The sequence below is a fragment of the Nanorana parkeri genome, unplaced genomic scaffold, assembly GCF_000935625.1.
Source record: "Nanorana parkeri isolate BGI_ZX_2015 unplaced genomic scaffold, ASM93562v1 scaffold810, whole genome shotgun sequence".
Taxonomy (NCBI): domain Eukaryota; kingdom Metazoa; phylum Chordata; class Amphibia; order Anura; family Dicroglossidae; genus Nanorana; species Nanorana parkeri.
This window is the reverse complement of record NW_017307078.1, coordinates 696,277-717,777: the sequence shown is the minus strand read 5'-3', so window position 1 is coordinate 717,777 and position 21,501 is coordinate 696,277. Positions and strand designations below refer to the sequence as shown.

The 21,501-nt window shown below is 43.3% G+C and overlaps 1 long non-coding RNA gene across 1 annotated transcript; it reads left to right on the top strand.

Moving 5' to 3' along the window:
• Positions 1-389: 389 nt before the first annotated feature.
• Positions 390-18,884, top strand: LOC108794088. The gene is made up of 4 exons (XR_001941689.1): positions 390-402; positions 14,899-14,901; positions 16,485-16,490; positions 18,810-18,884. It is a non-coding gene; the product is annotated as an uncharacterized LOC108794088 (long non-coding RNA).
• Positions 18,885-21,501: the final 2,617 nt, after the last annotated feature.

The window sequence follows — 21,501 nt, the reverse complement described above, 5'->3', positions numbered from 1 at the left end:
CATTCCTCCTGAAATCTCAGACTCCTCAATATTTCCTGAGAACCAGGTTAAACAATGCACAAATCTTGTATGAGCTGTGACCCCTGGGAGAGCTCCTAGCTGGGGTCCGTATTGTTCTAGACTCGCCGGGGGAAGACGGGACCTTTGTTTATGTACTCCGTTATGTTAATTAGTGGTGCTGCAGGTATGCTGAATGAACGATGGGTATGTGTTAGCGTGTGTGTATGTATATTGTTATATACAAAGGAAAACACAAAGCACTCCGCTAACCGAGAGCCTGAAGAAGGAAAATCGATAGGCCTTGCTGGTCAGACACACATGCTGTTTTCATTTCTTATTACACAATAATTCCACCAAAACTATTATTTGGGAGAGAACTGCAGGTAGGACAGAATTCTGTATGTTACCTTTAGCTTATCGCCTGTGTTTGTATTTTGTTTCTACAGCAGAGTTCAAGTTGCATTAATCTGCTTCTGTTACAGATACAAAATAGCCATTGCATACAAGGATTTTTAGTCCAAAAGTGGACCATACAGAGTGTCCTAATTTGAAAGCAAGCCTTTCCTAATATTGGGGGTGCCATTGCTGATCTCCTTTTGAAGAGTCTAGTTGCAAGGTTTTTATACTGACTCTCTAGCTTCAGTACTTTGTGAGTCACTGGCCTGCAACATATCAGCAAAGTAAGAAAAAGAGTCAGAAGTCTTTATCAATATACTTGTCCTGATCAAGTCAGAGATCAGCAAGCCAGCCAGACAACTAACATTTGCCGAATTAGAAGTCAACAATGCCAGCCTCCAAGCTTCACTTAGGGAAGGTTTCCTCTCAAGTGATTTACAACCACCAGTGCTGGTACTTTGCTGGCTTAGAATAAAATGACAAGCACATACTGTATAACATGATATTATATGTCTACTGGCATATCTAAGTTTTTAGGTGCGGGAGGTAAAAGCAGCAGTAAGTGAACCTGTATACCGTATTAACCTTTTAAAAGCAAAAGTCTTGCCTTGCAGCAGACACTACAACATAACCTTCTACTACCATCGTTGCTCAAAAACACCTCTTAGCCCTTCTCTGATGTAATCTCACTTTGTCACTGTGGCCTGATTTTGCCTGACCTCATATCAAAATGCAGCCCCCTTAGTGGTCATTGAGGCATTGGCTAGTGGCATGGCAGTTAGTTTCACCATGAAGTCGGAAAAGGTCAGACCCCAGTAACAAAGTAAAAGGTAATCAGGGAGGGGCACAGTATACACAGTATAGGCTTTTTTGGTGAAATATATTGTAAATACATGTCTAATACCCTTAGTGTTCTACCAGTTTCCCTGGTGGAGCACAGAGTGCAAAGCATCATGCGAGATGGTAGAAGCACTGCGAAAACAAAATAAAGTGCACCATTTGGAACATGAGGGTACTTTATCCATAGTGACATAAAATAGCTTTGCTGCAGCTGGCACTCCCATTCAGAACTATATTTAACTGACTCAGACTGAAGCTAAATGGGGGTTTTCATAAAAAAGCTTCTTAGAGGTTTGGTAATGTTTTGTATATGCCTGCTGAATGTGATGCTCTTCAGACCAGCATATACAAAGTGCATCCTTGAACCTCACTCAAGAATGATCAATAGCCCTACATAACATTCAGTTATATCCATTTAGTATTTCCTGTTTACATGTAAGATCCAGAAGTCACGGACAATGTTCCATACAGTCTACAATAGTCTGGAACAGTCCCCCTCCCATGTCAGAGTCAGAGTAGGCCATAACCGTTGTATGCATTGTAAAACAAAATACAAACACTGGTACGGAGCTATTCATATGGTTCTATGTAGCTGAAGTTTGAGTCTTCCCTGTAGTCCTGATTTAAAGCTCTACATATACATTTTGATCCAACATGGAGAAGAATTGAGCCGGAATCACGATTATGTAGATTAATGTTTAAATCCCTTGACAGAGCTGGAAATGAAACAGACCAGGAGGCTGTACTGTACTATATAGTGAACTTGACTAGCCTAAAATGTCTGCAATCACCTTTGTTAGATTGAAATCAATCCCTGAGTCCTTTCAAGCCCATTCTGATCCTAGGCTCAGTAATAAGTATTGAGTACTAAGGGCCTCCACTACTGCCCATGTTGATATAAAGCCCAACCTCTCCTGGTGCCAAGGCCCACACCTGTCAGTGTTAAATGCCTGAACTTCAGTGAGCAGAAGAGGCTTTGACTTTACATGGTTGAATGACTGCTAGTGGAGCATAGTGCTGAGAGTAGAGCTTCAAGAGTACCTGTCATTTTGCTCATATAGGGCCATGTAACAGGGTTTTACTAACCAACTGATACTTATATAACAAAATCACATCAATGTGTCACTGGTGTTTACTAACCTACTGATACTTACCTTCACCTCGCTCCATCGTTGCTGGGTCACCTAATTGCAGTTGTCCCAATATACCCGGCTTACTGTAATATGGGGGATCGTGTGACCTCCTCCCAGAATGCAGTGCGTGGGCCATGACACTGTCACCTGATGAAAAAGATGATGTCATTAACCATGTGTAAGCTCTGGCACCATCTAACACAAAGCTTATATATGTGTTGACTCCCAGAGCAAGGGATTGTAGTGAAAGGGAATATAATAGGGTTAGAGGGTGGACTAGTAAGAGACTCTACTACTTTGCCCCCGAATGGTCTCCTTAATCTTGATATGGGCCAAAAAAAGTATCCATGTATAGCCTGGGCCTAGGATCCAATGGGCTCCACTGGGACACAGGAATCAATTTAAGGACCAACACGTACATTCAAACAACACAAGGTGCCTACACTTCAGCCCTGTGCTTTCCTAAGAAACATTTTAGGCCAGGTTAAGTTTACTTAAAGAAAACCTGTCATCAGACCATTCAATTCAACAAAAATCTTCCCATAAGATTAGATGTGCATTTAATATATTTGCATGTTACAGTGAGGAAAATAATGATTTGATCCCCTGCACATTTTGTCAGTTTGCCCACTTACAAGGAAATGAAAGGTCTGTCATTTTATCATAGGTGTAATAATGATAGAGCCAGAATATCAACCAAAAATCCAGAGAAACAAAACACATGATACAAATGCTATAAATTGAGTTGCAGTCCAGTGAGTAAAATAAGTATTTGATAAAAATTATAGACCTTTCATTTCTTTGTAAGTGGACAAACTTACAAAATCTGCAGGGGATCAAATCATTATTTTCCTCACTGTATTACCTGTTAAAAGAGCTTACAAGAGCCATGAGGCTGCTGCCGGTAGCCACTGTCTTGGATGTGATATCGGCATCCCCAGCAGTCACACGCTATAGAATTGCCCTTCGTTCCTCTCCCAGTATCAACATATTATAGAAAGAAAAAATGCTGCAAGGCTGGTGACAGGGCCTCTTTAAGGGATATCTCCAGACCTTTGCTGTTTTTGGTTTGAATGCAGTGAAACAGCAACTTCTATACGCTTATGTATCATGAAGGACATTAGAGAACTGAACTGGGGCTTTGATTTGCCTTTACAGTGTGTGTACAATAGGTACAGGCATGTGTTTAAGTTTGCAAGGATCACAATGAAGAAATGACTGCCCTTCGCCATCTATGGTCCCGAATTTATAAAGAATATATTCAATTCCTTATGCCTAAAATGTTTACATATAGTTTTTTGTGATTGACTTGGTACAATGTAATAAAATTTGTATATACTCTAGTAGATTTCAGGGTGACAGAATACACCCTAGGCTACGTTCCTCGTAGCTACAAAGAAAGGCACATGGGGAACCCCAGGACCGAAGTCCTTAAAGACACTTTTGGCCACATATATTGGTGGAATGTACCCCCTCCACTTTGTCTCCTCATCCAAAGAAGGCTTGTAAGGTACTATTCTCTTACCAAATCCGTATACAAAACTTTATTGAGGCCTAATAACAACAAGGGGATGTCAGATCATTCAAACTTCTTTTCTAAGATCCATGAGAATACAATAAAAATATGTTTCCCTTAAGGATAAAGATTTTGCCCTGGCTTAAAACATAAATACTGATTGCTTGTCATTTTATTATAAGATCAATAGAAGATAATAAAACCATAGATGGTTCAGTTATAAATATCAGATCTTTTACTACATTTAACAATTAGAAATTGACATGGAAGCCCCACCCTGATCTCCCATTCATATATCGGCATGTTTACAAAGCAACGCCCACTTTTTTTAGATCCACCTATGAGGGGCTCACCATTCCCTGTTCTGCATTTGTTTGTTATGTTGTCCGGCCTTAATAAAGCTTTGTGTATTTTTTATAATGAGATGATTAGATGTATTTGAACTTTCACTATTCAAAAATCCTTTATAAGATTTTTATATTATTGCATGGGTTTTTTTTCTAATAAATTGTTGCCTCCTCCCCCCTAATCCTTATAAATATTAGCTAGGAATTGATTTACTGTATATAAGGAGGAAGTTTGTGGCTGACCCCTCGGAAGGGCTCTCATGTACTTTCTATATGCTGTAGACCTGTGGGTGTTGTGAGTGTTAGGATATCTCAGTATGTAGCTGAGAAACAACTTAAAGGGACACTATCATGAAGAAAAGCTTGGCTGTTGTCTTACTTTAGATTTTATTCATGCTGATCACTGAAATTCAGACTTGTCTTTCTCCACCTTACTGCCATAACATGTATGGGCTCGCCATTACGTAGCTTCAATTCCAGGAGTTATTGCCGGGAGCTAGACATATTTGTTCTTTCAAACTGGACAAATGTAACACAAAGTCTCCTTTTTCCTCCACATGCTAGAGTCAGTCCTTGGCATACATCACAGCTGGTGTGCCTTTTACACTTACAATGCTGACAGAAAGTGGAAGCCGGTGGTTCTCTGTAAGGAGGGCAGCAAAGTGTCCCTAACATTGGACATTGAAATGTTGGCATCTATAATAGACATTTCCTGTAGCAACTCATTACATCTTACCCTTCTTATTTGGGCTTGCACAAGAATAAAGTAATATCAGATTGAATGCGGTGGGCATTGTCACCAGATTCCATGGACCCGGGGGTCTGCTGGAGAACGGAAGCTTAAATGACGTTTAGGCCCATAGTGACCGGTCAGGTTTCAGTTAGATGTGACATTGGTCTGTATGTTATGTAGACTGTACTAGTAGAAACAGGAAGTTGAATTTGATTGGTTGTCACTTATACAGGGCCATTTTTTTCCATATTGCTGCTTTACTAGATCGTGAAGGTAAACCAAATTAGATGTATGGTTATGAATACAGAGCATATCAGCACAGAACAGGGCCCTGTAGAGTATACAATAGTCAATTAGCCAATGACAATCCTTTCCTCCAGTGTTTACAGGAGGCGCAGTATCACAGCTAAACATATAGGCAAATCGCAACAATACCGAAAAATTAATACAGCCTTTTATATGTCCCAACAAATTGAGATCGGCCCTGTGGGCATAGCTGGCAACTCTCCGATACCATAGCTGTAAGATTGTTTTATGTATGTTGCCACCACCGGTATGCAGCTTTATTATCAGTGCTCCTCACACAGACTTGGATAACAATGCTTCGCACCCAACCTGTATGTAAAGTTTAATATTAATGTCTTCAGGGACTTCTTGGGGAAAAAAAGAGTTCTAAGGCCCCGTTCACGCCAGGGCGGTTCGGCCTCGTGGATCCGCTGACATGAAGGATCCCATACATTGCTATGGGGGCCGTTCATGCCACCGCGATCCAAACAGCCTCACCGCCCGAATTGCTTTTTAAAATTATTTTAACCCTGCTGATCAGCGCGGTTTCCATACTGCTGTCAATAGAACTGCGCTGCTCAGCGCCGTTTTAGGCGTTTTTTAACTGCGTTTCAGCGCTGAAACACAGTTAAAAACTCACAAAACCACCCTTTTGAAATCAGCGCAGTCTTCACAAATGCCCTGGTGTGAATGGAGCCTCATAGGGAAAAGCAAAGGGTCAGACCAGAGATTTTAGAACAAGCTTGTTTGGTAATGACCTCTTAGCCCTAAACAGTCATTGCCCGGGTGTCCCTTGGACTTTCAGATCAGGAATGGGACTAGCCCACTAACATTGTTCAGCTCCAATGTACATCCTGAATACGGTGGCCCACTGCTGTACAAGGAAGGCTATAGCTTTCAGAGTGTGACTTGTTCTTGTTGTCTTTAGCAACTGGGTAGAATGAACTTTTCCACTTCTAATTGCAGTGGCCAAACTGTAGAGTGATCATGGAGTGGATATGCAGTCCTTTCAGCCAAACGTACGTGTTTATACAATAGGAAGGTGACTGTGGCTTCAGCATTGTCTCAGGGAAACAATAGCTCATATTTGGGGAAATCCATTTCAGATCATTGATTTTATTTTCCTCCCAGAGATCCGCTAGCCAAGGGGTATCTGTAGAGGTCACATAGCATTCCCAGACATATGATTGTTCCCTGATCTGATACTTATCAGCCATATTGGGCACTGGCTATAGATAGGCCGAGAACATGAAAGGCGGGAGCTGATAAGTTGACATGGGCTATAAGCCAGTTGTTTTCACACATTTTAACATATTAGGCATAACAGTAAAATCTATTTGTTGCCGATAGTGACAAAAGCCATTATCTGATTACGAGGCTTGTAATAGATAACAATGACAGGTGGGTGACTGTCAATCAGGAAGAAAACAAAAGGCAATTTTTTTTTATGGTTTTAAAACTCAAAAATGAATCACATTTATATAAGTGTATCTTTTATCATGGTAGTGTCCCTTTAAGGCTGCGACATGTGACTGGAATTACAGCCATGATAACCCCATTGGAAAGGGTAATAACATTTCCTGACTTGTAAATAATAAAGTGCATCACTAGAGGTAAGAATAATAAACAGCATTACCTGATTTTGAAAAGCAATTCTCCGTGCGGGAGACCATTTATGGTGGGATGCGGCGTGACGCAGAGCTGCATCACTATAGCCCACGTGGCTGTATTAAAGATCACATGATTTTATTTTATGTATTCTTTCTGTCTGATTTTAGATGAAACCCTGGGGCTGTTTTATATGACTACCAAAGGGAAGGGAGGGTGTGATCAGCACTTTGCAGATGGCACTTTGTAGAGACAATAGGAGGCAACCATTTTGTAACAGGCCCTCCATGTTTTAAAATGGCTTCCAAGACGCCTAGACAGAACCTCTTTTTCCAGGCAGTCAGTGTTAAATAATTGCCAAAACCTGTAACCTTTTATTTTCTCTGAAAGTCGACCCTGTGAAATGTTGTATCATATAGGCGGACAATGGATTCTTTCTTTGCTTTAACCACCAACCACTCCTTTAGAGCAACTGTCAGTTGTGTTAATGTTTCTATATGACAAATGAAATACGGACAAAAGAGAATTTTGCACAGATGTACTTGTTACTTCAAAGGTGCTGCAAAACCTGATGTAAAAAAAGCTAAAACTTTAAAAAGCATTACAAAAATGTAATTAAAAAATGAAAGTTTGTGGTGGGATTTGACCTGCCCGGCATTTGATATTTTGCCGCAGTTCGGCCGTCTGTAACGTTGTTGTGATTTCTTTCTGTCGCTTGCATTAGTGAGATCAGTTGTTATCGTGTGTTAATAAATCATGGGATTAAAATCTGTGTTCCAGAGTCTTTTTTTGTATCATTCATTGGGGGACACAGGAGGAATTCTGAGACAAGAGGGTTATACTGCTGCCTACAGCAGATTGGACACTAGCAACAAAGCTGTTGGTGAGCTAGATATTAACTCCTTCTGCTCCCATTAAGCTCCACTTTTGCCAGTGTCTTCGGAAAATAGATGTCTTCCATGCCTGAGAGAAGCAAAACCATTTTCAGAAGACTTCTTCTTCTGTCAAGATCCTTAATTTACTGCAAAGCCAGAGAGCTAATTTCTGCCATTTTCAAGATCAGCTGATCCTCAGCAAAGCTTGAAGGTCATACGTGGACCCCCGCCATGCCAATGAAGTGGGGCTGACCTGTAATGTGATTCTAGGGCTCTGCTGTGGGCACTCCCCAAGACACATGTATTATATGAGTCAGCTGCAGAGTGCTTTACAGGTCCAGGGCCATGGTACACCTGCTGGTAGAACCCTGTCTCTGAAGATTTCTTGGGCATTATGGACACGACTGGCCAAAGACTTGATGGGGTATGTTCCACCAGGAGCTTGCCTGTCACTCCCCGGCTTATGTGCATTGTGGGGGCTACAGGGCATCTCCCGGACCACTGTTGGGGTAAGTTAAGGACCTTGCCCTTAAGGGAGAGCCTGGTGAATGCTTGGTACTATTGCTCCAGTTGCGCCCCGCTGGGGTTCCGGCTGCAATACTTATGCAGTCACAGGCTGGCGCCAGGAATAGGGCCTTGGACCATTTTTGACTTTGGTGTCCAGTGCCTGCTCTTCTGAGTGCTCTTTTCTGTGCTCCCTGCTGCCTTAGTGACATGGTTACAGACAGCCAGATATCCTACACTGCCCCTGCAGCTGGGTATGGCCATTCTTAGACACAGAGGGAACAGCAGCCTCCTGATTCACTATCAGCTCTGGGGTGGCTTGCAGCATCTCTACCCAAGGGCCTGACACTGACAGCCTGGACAACTGTCCCCTGCTAGGGTTCCTCCCTGAAGTCTTCCCCAATCCAGCTATAGATACACTAAAACTCACACCTCTACCTCTCTTCTCCTCCCTGCTCAGGCTATCTCTATGTTTATGAGGGTTGTGCATCAGGCCCTTTAACCCAAATAGGGAATGTGGATTAATGATATGGGGTTACAAGCAGTAGGGAGAGGAGAGTGAATGTTGGGAAGCAGCAGTCTTAAGGTGCCCATACAATGTACGATTCTCGTACGAGAATCGTGGGAAATCCCACAATCGTACAGTGTATGGAAGGCGTGCGACCGTTTCTACTGTACGGTTGCACGTCTTCCGTCGAACATGCAGGCTTGAAAACCAAGTGATCGGAAGCCCGCCCCTCACTGCGATCATCGGAAGCCCGCCCCTCACTGCGATCATCGGAAGCCCGCCCCTCAGCGGGGCAGGCTTTCGATGATCGCAAGAACGATCTGCCTTTCCAAGATGGGCAGATCGTACGAGCTTTTAATGCGCTTACGACCATCGCAAGACAAAAGTCTTGCGATGGTCGTAAAGTGTATGGGCACCTTTACATGGTGGGTACTGTAGACGTTTACACACCAGATGTGACAAACGATCGGTTTCAAAACACATAATAGACTGCGTGTGGTCAAACGCTTGCATTAGCAATTCTTTGTAACGCTCATACACTGTGACAGGCATGATGTTCTTGTATACATGCTGCATCTGTAGCACCCTTGCAACACGTCAGACTGCAATGAATCACAATCAGTGTGAACAAGTCCAAGGACTTTGTTGCCTTTTTTTAATGTAAGACTGAGATTTTATGTTTTGTTTTCCTATTTAAATATACAGTCCTCCCCCCAATCCTGACCAGTCTTACCCAATGTTCTGATAAAAGGTTAAAGAGCCCTCTAATAGCTACCCATGTTGTAGAAATAAACTTGCTCCAACTCCCATGTAAAGGTGCCCATACACCTTACAACCATCGCAAGACTTTTTAAAAAACGTACGATCTGTCCATCTTGGACAGGCAGATCGTACTTGCGATCATCGTAAGCCCTCCCCGCTGACTAGAGGGCTTCCGATGACTACAATGCTGAATGGGCAGTGTGCGCTTGCGCACACCGGCCCGTGCGACATTTGTCTTACGAGCAGGCCACAAACCCTCCGACAATCATACGATTTTCGGCAGGTTTTCCAGCGTGCTCGTAAGACAAAAGACGTGCGATCGTGCAGTAGAAACGGTCGCACGCCTTCCATACACCTACACGATAGCGGGATTTCCCGTGATTATCGTACGATAATCGTGCAGTGTATGGGCACCTTAAGTCACACAATCTCAGCTGGAGGCAATTGGGATTCAGACACAGCTGGTCATACAGCAGTTCTACTTATTTATGCTTTACTTATGTATTTATTCCAGGTATGTACAGTATATAGCACTGACAATTTACGCAGTGCTTTATATACTGCACATATAAATCAGTCCCTGCCCCCAAGGAGCTTACAATCTAAGTTTCCCTATGTCACATACATACATTCTGAGGTCCCTATCTCACATACATACATACACACATACAATCTAAGGTCCCTATTGCACACACATACATGACCAATTTAGACAGCAGCCAATAAACCTTCCAGCATGTCTTTGGAGTGTGGGAGGAAACCGGAGTACCCAGAGGAAACCTACACAAGCAAAGGGAGAACATGCAAACTCCTTACAGATAGTGTCCTGACTGGGATTTGAACCAGGATGCCTCCATTCAGCAGAGGTCATGTGACCAAATGTCTAGGCATATAGTCATGTGATTGACTAGTCTGGGAGGTCACGTGGGGATTTTCTGCACTTGTTACAGGGCTTTTTGGGCATTTATGACCTTATTTATAATTGGGGGCATGGTGCCTTAGGGTGAGAGGGTTGTGTTTTAATATTAGGTCCACTGTAAGCAACGAGACTAATCGTTCTCTCAAACAGCAGGAATATTCCACCATTATTTACTACTTTAAAAGATCACCATAAGGAGTGCTTACACTTGGCCTGCCTGTAGCCAGCATAAATTGCCCATTCATGGCCAGACATTTTTGCATACTCCTCAAGCTTACTAGCTGGTTGCAGTAATCTTGTGAAAATGCATTGCAATAATTAACCCTTAGGATTATTGTCCATCTTCCAGCACACACATCCCATAATGCCCTGCAACTTACTAGCCATGTCTGCACACTCTCTCTCTTTCTGCCCAGCAACATGGCCTCAAATTGCAAAATTCAGGAACCCAGCGAGGGGAGAGAAGGTAGATTTGATGCAGAAAAAAAAATCCCATTAAATATTCATTGGTATTTTTGCTGATATTTGTTGAAATTCAGTGTTGGGCTGGAGCGCCAGTTACACTTAATGAGCAGAAAGTGTCAGAGGGAGATGGGTGAATGGAGAGAGGGGTGTGGGGGGAGGTGAGGGAATTGATTCTACATTTAACTGTTTCTGAGCAAAAGGAAAGAGCCAAGCACTCTGCTTTATTAAACATAAATCCCGGCGGATTAGATATAAGGCAAGATAATAATATTTGGTCTGCACCAAAAGAAAATAGGGATGTAAAAATAGATTTCCTTCTTAAGAAAACAACAGACTTGATCGATTTTCGGCTTTTTAAATAGAATACAGTATAACGTTATAGATCTGGTTGTTACAAATTGTTCAGCCGCTGTTTGATAAATGGTTTAGTCCAAGCTTTAATGAATATAGTGGAATCCCCTATAGATTTAGTGGTCAGACGATCATCAAATACCATAGGATGCTTTATACTGAAAATGGATTGCACAACCTAAATGCCATAATATCTTCTGTGCCAGAACGTTCCAAGCGGGAGCCGCTTCCAGGGGTACTTCTGTCTGCAAAATAAATTCATCACAACAGATAATAGCTATAGCAAATAATACATCATGGATGATGCACAGGTCTTCACTTATCACACACTGTGTATATATATATATATATATATATATACACACAATCATTTTGGGGGCACTGATAATAAATATGCAGGTTAGGAAGAGAGCACAGGACAATGGACAGAAAGACCTGAGTCATATCTAAGCCAGAATGCCGCCTACAATAGCGTAGTGTTCCTTAATGAGAACATATATACAAGAAGACATTTGTAATAATCGGAACCTTCACGTCTGAATTGCTATAACAGTGCAGTCTTACCTCGTGGGCATTGCTTGATTTTTTTTCTTCTTGTACTTGTATTCTCTATGTTGCGAGACTTATATACCGCCTGAGCTCAGTGCTGAAAACAGATACTTTACAAACTGATATATTTATAAAGTTGGTTGGGAATATGTGAAAGAAAACGGAAGGCCTTGTTAACTTCCAGTTTTACCTTTCTCCCTTTCATTTGTCAGCTCTGAGATCACTAGGAGACATGTCAGCCTCTATGTGGACTTTACAGCCTGGCAGGGAGAGAATACAGCTAAACGCATTAGGAGACAGGTCAGCCTCTATGGGGACTTTACAGCCTGGCAGGGAGAGAATACAGCTAAACGCATTAGGAGACAGGTCAGCCTCTGTGGGGACATTACAGCCTGGCAGGGATAGAATACAGCTAAACGCATTAGGAGACAGGTCAGCCTCTATGGGGACCTTACAGCCTGGGAGGGAGGGAGAGAATACAGCTAAAATCACTAGGAAACATGTCAGTCTCTAGGGGGACATTAGTGCCTAGCAGGGAGAGACTACAGCTAAACGCACTAGGAGACAGGTCAGCCTCTGTGGGGACCTTACAGCCTGGCAGGGAGAGAATACAGCTAAACTCACTAGGGGACAGGTCAGCCTCTGTGGGGACATTACAGCCTGGCAGGGAGAGAATACAGCTAAACGCACTAGGAGACAGGTCAGCCTCTGTGGGGAGCTTACAGCCTGGCAGGGATAGAATACAGCTAAACTCACTAGGAGACAGGTCAGCCTCTGTGGGGAGCTTACAGCCTGGCAGGGAGAGAATACAGCTAAGCATAGAACACACAACTATGCATAAGAGGTAACACTGCACCAATTTACAATTGGGGAAATGCAGATTACAACAAATGTCCATTCCATTACTTCTCTTTAGAATGTGTTCTCTCAATCTTTACTCTTCACAATCTGCTGTTTTGGAGAACATTTAAGGAATGAACTCACCTGAATGACCTCGCTCTTTGAGCAAGAGATCCAACCTCTCAGCCTCCATATGCCACGCGATGCATAAAACAACATGAGCTCTTTTGTATGAAACTGAAGTGTCTGTATTAGAGGACGGACCCCTTGGAGGGAACGGATAGCTATTTGTATTATTATGCTGAAACCTGGAAAACAACATTTAAGAAGTATATTGTATTTGTTTTGTTGGGTGGAAAGTTTTGCACTTTTGGCAGCCAGCAGGCGGAGCTTTGGGCTCCTTTTTATAGAAATGCGTCAAATAATATCAATTCTGTTTACAGACGTGAATTGCTGAAGTCTGAACACTCAGTTGAGTCAGAGGAGCGGCTCTCCCCCTCTCCCTGCCAGCTCTGTTCAGAATGTTCTGTGTTCTTCCTTTAGAAAACCCGCGTTTCTCTTCATACGGGTGTCATGGCAAGGGCGCATTGTGTGTATTGAAGAGGACGACGTAAACCATAGCCGGATGACATTTACTTTGCCAAAGCACTGCGTGTCATAAACAATTTGTTTTTCCTATAAAACACTGTTTTCACCTTTCTTTGTCGTCTGTTGTGAGTCAGTGCTGCTGATCTTCTCCAGACTCTTTTACCCACTTCCTGTCTGCATGCACTCGCTCCAGCAGCGGCTTCACATCAACGTTGGACCAATGTGTTAGCACACCAGGGGAGCATGTGACAATGCAGGAGGAAAACTGGGAAACAGATGTTACGCTATAGCAGGAAGTTCCTAAACCAATACCTTCATGGCGGGATCACAAGGTATTCCTTTAGAATAGGGACAGCACTTCACACATGTTAAAGCTTATAGAAGATCTGTAATTGATTTAAAGCAGAACTCCGGGTAAAACACATTTTGGCAGCTGCAATGTAAAATAAATGACCTCTTATGAGAAGTGTCCCATGTGTCTGGATGCTGCCGCATTAGTGAAAACGTATACTAACCCTGTACAATAATGGAAGCACTGGACTCCCAGCACTGAAAGGTACCGTCGTGGCTCTAGCACACTGATGATAGCGAGTCACTCATTACATTGTCCATTCATAAAACAGGTTTCATTCCTTTTACAGAATAAAATGTGCTCTGTGATTGGACAAGGGGAGGGGTGCATGAATGTCGCAGTCCCCCCCTGTCCAATCATAGCACATGTTGTATTCTGTGAAAAGTAAGGTCAAGGACAAGGTCGGAGAAGGAGCAACTGGCTATCATCAGTGTGCTCTCAGTGCCGGAAGTTCAGGACTTCCATTATTGTAAGGGGTTAATGAAAGTCAAAGTTTGAACTAACACAGCATCATCCACACAGGGGACACCTCTCATTAGTGCTCATTGATTGTTATGTTACAACTGTCAGAAATGTGTGGCTTTAGGACCGAAGACCCATTTCTTCACACAAGGTAGTCAGTTCAGTTATGGGAAGTCCCGATCTATAATTCAATGGTTTCTACTACGGATACCAAGTTTTTTGGAGAGTACTCGTACTCGCCCAAATGCTCCGATGCCTAGCCCGATACCCAAGCTTCCGGTATCAGGAAGCCGGGCAGCGACTCATTACACACTGCCGTGCTTCCTGATTGGACGAGAAGCTGGCTCCATGCTCCCTCGTCACTTGGTGACGAGGGAGCATGGAGCCGGCCAATCAGAAAGCCGGGCAGTGTGTAATGGCTCGCTGCCCGGCTTCATGATTGGATAGGAAGATGGCTAATGAAGCCGGACGACGAGTCTGGTGAAGAGGAAGCATGGAGACGGCTTCCCTGCTAATCAGGTAGCCGGGTGGCGAGTCACTACACGCCTCCCGACTTCCTTAATGGGACTACCGGTATCGGTATTTGGTATCGGCGACTACCGGGGAAAAAATGTCGGCTATCCGTACTCGATACCGAAAAACCGGTATAGGTGAATCCCTAGTTTCTACTCAATGGGGAAATCTCCCAGTTACACAATAAATGATCTGTAACACACACAAATGTACATTGGAGAGAACGACCCCTAATAATTCCTGCAGAGTCTACGGAGTGAAGCTGGCCGTACAATGGTAGATTTTCTAACAAACGTCCATAGGATAAAACACCTGATAATGCCATCGGAGACTTGCCAAATGTCGTTCAAAGTCCGTTTTATTTTAACATTCAATTCTGGAAATAAATGGAGTTTCACGAATGAAAACCACAATTCTGTTCATATGAAAAACATTTTTTCCATCTTTCGGTCATAACAGACGGTCAGTTTAACCCCAAAGACTATGAGAAACCTAACAAACGGGAAAACCGATTTGTTTCTAAGGACATTCATGGCCAGCTTTAGTTTCAGGCAGATACAAGAAGCTGCTGGGTGTGTCACCTCTATGGAATCCATGCACAGCTGACACCAGCTTTGGTTGGAGTGACTCTTTAAGGTGAGAACTGCCACGCTTCATTGCTTTGAAGGCATGGTGCTCTAGGATCACTGGAAATAATAATGCCATGTAAATTCCGGACCAATCAGGACCTAAAGGGCCATTTATACACTGCAGATCTAAGACTGCAGTAAACAGGAATGATGAGAGCAGAATGTACTGATTAGGCTGCAGAAACCACAATGCATTGCACTATAGTAGCAGACAGATCAGAGCTAGCAAGACGAGAACTAATTATAATGGTTGTGCCAGAAATAGATGAGAAGTGGGAATCTCTAGGAACAATGGATTCAGAATTCATTATTCTGCCCTGTGATGTTGGTTCTCTCTCCCCTGGGAAATCTGATCACACTGGACACACAGTGAGGGATTTGGGGACCCGTGTCCTTCACACTAATTCCCAGCCTGTGTCCTGTCCAATTACATGTGTAGGATACAGCGAATCCCAGAATTCACGAGGTGCCAGCGTTATCCACACCGCAGTACAAAGGCTGCAAGAATGGGGCTGAATATTTCCAAAGTAAGGACACAGCTGGGCCTGTCATCATTTGCGTGTCATTTATCATATCAATGAGAAATCCATTATGTATGTGAATAATAACAATCATGTCTATACTGCCATTGTCCCAGGAACAAATAGGCCTGTATACATACAAAGGGTGCGCAGTAATCATGGGTGGTGACAGCAACCAATCAAAATTCACCGTTCAGCAATTACAGCAGTGATCAGCTATAAAACTGAACTCTGGCCAATCTAACTAAATGCAGGGTTACAATCGATCTGCGTCTATAGATCGGATTTGTTTTTTGTTATAAAACATTTATAATTCTCTTTGGTAACTCCTGTGACTTTAGAAACTCCTATTACGCCAATTGGGTGACCTCACATTTCTGTAGTAGAGAACACAGCTTGCTTGTATCTCCATCTCCAGCCTGCTTGGTGTTTTTGCATGGTTCATGAGGATACATCCAAGTAGCCTTGTGGATGTCGGCCTTTCCTCAGGTGGCTGGTTGGGAAGACTGCAGAAGAATATCCAGCGTTGGTCAGCTGAGCGCTGTGGGCATGAGCTCTTTGCTTTGTGGATTGAATGGTAGCGTTTGATATTTTTCTGAAATTCAGCACTAGGGATGCGGTTCAGGCAGTGGTGTATTTTGGTTTGTGCTGCCCTAGGCAAGACTAAACTCGGGCACCCCCTCAATCTAAATATGCTCCAACCCACCCTGTTCAGGACATGTAGGGTCTCAGGAGAACTGTGCAGACTTCCTTTCCCTGCATAGATATTCTGCTCCTCTTACCTGCAGCTCGAAGTGCCATCAGTACCAACAGGATACATTGCAGTCCCCAGCCTGCCTCTGGGACATCCCACCATCAGATCACATGCGATGGCCAGCCCTGAGCCACTCGCTGCTTCTCCTGTACAAAGCATGCCGGACCGCAACTCACTGGGCCCTCCCCTCCTCCGGTCAGCTTTTTACATAAGCAGCCACTCTTAGGGCCTTGCGGCTGCCTTGTTTGCCTCATTAGGCAGCCGCTGCTGCCTGATTCTGTGCCGCCAAGCCTCGGCCCCCCTGGCAAGTGCCCAGTATGCCCAAAGGCAAGTCCAGCCCTGTCCGCCTCATTGGTTTGGGGCAGCATTTTCTGCCGCCCCCTTGGAAAGTGCCTCCCTAGGCACATGCCTAGTTTGCCTTGCGGTAGATACACCCCTGGGTTCAGGTTCGCCACTACCATAGGTTCTTGGCATATCCTGCATGTCGGAGGTTCACAGACTCACTGGGAATTCACCATAGTAACCATGATGGAGTGCATCAGCAGAGAAGCTTACTGTATAGATTCCATTGGTAGAGCAAGTGACAGGGGGATTTACAGGCAGGAGATTGGGGGAGACAGAGCGTTGTAACCCCATAACACAAAGTGCCCAAGCAAGGACCTTTATATCAGTATCACCAGCTGATAGTTTCATGAAAGCTACCAATTAAAATAAAAATAGACTTTCCAAGTGATATTATCATGTTTAAAGTTTATATGAAATTTTAGTAGTCGGGTTTACATCCACTTGAACAAACTATCCTTGAGTTCTTCGAGCTGCAGTGCTAGGGTACATTTCCTTATGTTCCCTGTCTGTGTGCACAGATCTCTACACCCAAAAATCCTTTAAAGGACAAATAGCTCCCTGCAATTGATAATACATAAAAAAGGAAGAAATAAAAAAAATTTAAATCTGTAAATAATGTTAAAAAGAAAAGGAATGTGATAGGAAGTGAGAACACAGGACAAGGCCCGGCCTTGAACTAGAGGGACGGGGCTGTTATCACCAGCTGGTTTGGAAGCAGTTGAAGTGCAAAGCTGGCATACAGGTGCTGGCCGTGTGGGGGGTTCAGGGACATTTTTATCTTCCGCTGCAACAAAAACCCAAAAACTTGGCACGAGGAGGTTGTTACTAGAAATGGTCGGGTGGGTGTTGGCGAGTGCTGTTTCGAGTTTCAAAGCTTCAATCTGGGGAAGGGCGGGCAGCTATAGCATGGGATTGTATGCCTAACTTTCCCCTCTTTTTCATGGAGAAAGATGCACAGGAAAAGGCCATTGAGGTGCAAAGGGGGATTGAAGTGAGATTTAATAAATATTACTTTAGGCCGGAAACTGAAAGATGGAGGCTGTTTTTAGTTCTTTACCATGGATGATTCAGTGAAGGAGAACGGGGAGGAGGAGTATAGGGAGAAGGAAGAGGTGAAGGAGGAAAGAGAGGAGGACAGCAGCCTCTGTAGCATGGCCACATGTGTTTTCCAGCTCGTGAGGGTGGCAGAGAGGAGGCAGGCAGTTGATTTTAGGGCTGCATTTCTGCCCGGTGAACACTAGCTGGGTATATTTGCCTAAAGTGGCCACAAATCCCTCTGGCCCGACAAAGGACCTCCTGAAAACCACAGTACTTCATGCTGAACTGCTGCACCAGCAAGTTGAGAACATGGGCCAAGCAAGGTACATGTGAGATTTTTCCCAGGCAAAGGGTGGACCCACTGTCACACTTGCCTAGATGAAGATGGGATGGGGTGGGGTCAGCCACCTCTTGGCCTGGAAAGCTGCCAACAGCTCTGGCCCAGTGTGTCTACCTTCTGGTTATCAAGAGATTCCCCCAGACATATGACTTGCAACACAGCATGGCAGCATCTAGCCAGATTTGTTGCATACACTCTGGGTGCTGGGGTAGGGAGTGACTGCTAGCTGCAATGGAGTTGAAGGATGAGACCAGTGAAGAGGAAGGGTATAAGTGCTGTCACACGTGTATATAAACCACGATTGTACAACATATATCGGGTATCCCCTCGCACGCCAAACTGAGAGAAATCATTTACGGTTACCTCTAAACTGATGAGCAGTGGAGGCTTTTAAAGCATCGCCTAATCAATAATTTGGGGGTACTGTCGTTTTTCCTCATTGGCTGGCACATACAATTTTGGGGCTTCACCTATTTGGTATCTATTTACTTGACAAAACCTCATCTATAATTTTGTAGAAAAAAGACGAGGATCGAAAGTTTCTGTGCGCTAAATTTCATTTTAGTGTATTTTATCTTAAAAATACTGGTTTGATAAACATTTGTGCAAATACTGAGTGACATGAATTGCAACTAGCATCTTCTTTCAGAAAATATATAAGTGTTTGGGGGTCTAAAGCGATTTTCTAGCCAAGAATTCTGATTTTATCATTACGCAAATAGTAAGAAATTGCTCCGGACAGCAAGTGGTTAAAGTCATTTTGTAGACAAAAATGCAGATTTCAACATGTGAGCAAAAGATGAAAAAATGGCTCCGGAGGTGAAGCGTTTTTGGTGTTGACCTCAAAGTCACATTGAAAGGACCTTCTCTCCGCTGCATGGATTTTTTTTTACATTCTCTTTTGCTTTGTTAAATGTCCCCCATGCCGCCTCTCGGTGCCCTTTGACAAAAGCTTGCCTATTAGCCTTGAAAATGGGCAGATTTTAGTGTCAAGATTTTTCCCCCTATAGACTTCAGTGGATTTCAAGCACGATTCCATGACATTCCCCCAGCCGAGTGAACCCTGGGAGATTCACCTATCCCTATTCAGCACTAATTAGTGTGACAGCACCAGAATGTCTGGCCCAGTCACGACTGTCATCAAACATGCTAAGAGCCTCTTACTACAATTGGGAGACTATTGTGCCATGTAGGGGTTAACTAGAGGTCAACAATTAGCATTTCTGAGTGTCACCGGCGCTAATTGCACACATTTGTGCAGCATGTTGGAAAATCAAATTGCTGCTAGATGCTGAACCTTTCATTTCCACGGAGAAAAGGAAACAAATCTTCTCCCGGATTGGCCCTTTATGCACATTTTGGACCCAATCAAGGTGTTTCAGGAATGCAAATGAGGACTCAGAAGCCCCTCTGTTTATGACCAGTGTTATTTAATACACATCATTGGGGTTTGCAATGAATTATTAAATGTATGGACTTTTTATTTGATATTAAACCTTTTTGTAACCATACATTCAATCCATTGGGCTACACAGTCTTAATTCAGCCGTCCACTTGTTGGAACATATTCACATATTTATCCTACACTTGTATTTCTTATCTTTTGGATTCATAAGGATAATAGCCCGTCTCTCTGCGTGGATTAGGAATTGGGAGTCCCGAGATAAAGATTGGGATTTTTTTTGTCACCAGGCCATCGGTCACAGCCAGAAAGGGATTTGAAAGCTTCCAGTGCACAACAATGTCTTCTTCTATAGCAGCACAGGAGTTAAGGTCCTGCTGCTCAGATAAGACACAGATCCCTATAGGCAGTGCATGAATTACAGGAGTCATTTAAGGTGAGGGCTCTGACTGGAAATCGCTGCATATACTGCCACCTTGTGCCCAAAATAGGAAACAGCACGTGAGAATCATCGCTGCAGGTTAGATCATTGAAATAAACAAGAGAATAGATTGTAAACTTTAATAGCATTGTGTTAATAACATTCAGTATAATTCCTGAAAGAGAAGAATATAAGAAACTGCAGATCATTGTTAGTTTTTTTTTTACTATTAGTTAAGAGAGTTTGCAATGATTAATACTGGAATACAACATTCCCAGGAACATGAAAAGTCTTGAAAGGATATGCAATAGGGTCAGCATTGTCAGAAATGTAAACGTCAAATGATCAAGGTGCTGGTGTTTTGGAAGGGACTCTGTGTAGGAAAAGTCAGGACAGCAAGAACCTGCATTTCCATGGACTCACGGACTGAACATTTTAAAGGGTCAGTCCACGCAAAAGTGATTTTAGTTATTGGGGCAGCTGCTGTACGGAGTCAGCCCTTGGTTTTTTATATGCCTTGGATATCAAACAGCTATAGTTCCAGCCGCCTATATTCCAGCACTTTATATTATATTCTCCCTAATACAAATGCCACCAGAAAGAGCGGGACCCCATTCAATGGCCACAACAGGTGTGCAGTTTGAGGAACCCATGGACAGATATGAGTTCCAGAGCAATATAAATAATACTCAAGTGGTTTGCTTCTCCAGCATTTAGCAAAAGAAAAAACATCAATTTTGGGTAAACAGACCCCTTCAAAGCAGAAGTGGAAAAAAAAAATTAAACATTGCTGGGGGGTGGGGATTTTTATTAAAAGAGACAAGCAGACATGTAAAATTCTTCCTTTCTCCCCCAATGACATTCAGTTTTCTGTGTAGTGCTTGCACAGTGCAGTGTACACACTCAGCCCGTACATGGCATCTTTAAGATTCTATGAATAGGCTGGGGGCGATGAAAGTCCTGTTTGGATGCTTCAGTAGCCACTCAATGGCTGAAGTGGACTTCCCTAAAACCCGGAAGTGTCGGAGATGGCTGGGGGATAGCACTGAGGACTGAAGATCGATTTGATAGTGCTGGAGAAGGGCACACTTGCAAGGTAAAACCCCATTCACACTGAGCTACAAGCTTTTCCAGCGCCGATTTGAGGTGATCGACTTTAAGCTACATTGAGCTACAGAGCACATTTTGTCGCGCTACGTAGCACTTCTTTTGGCAGTCTATCAAAGTCTATTGAGGCCAAATCGCTCGAAATCCGCCGACAAATAGATCATGTTCGTGCGACAAGCTTCAGCTACAAGGAATAGGCGACATTGAGCTGTGAGATGTGAACATCTCCATTGAAAGAGCTACATTGAGCTTCATATTTGAGCGATTTTTGAGCGGAAATCGCTCTACAAAACGCTCAGTGTGAATGGCGTCTAAGTGTGACCTAATGTTGCATTCATAAGTAGCATTCTTGTACAAAAGGACAAAAACAAAAAAATGACAAAGCAGTTTGCTTCCAC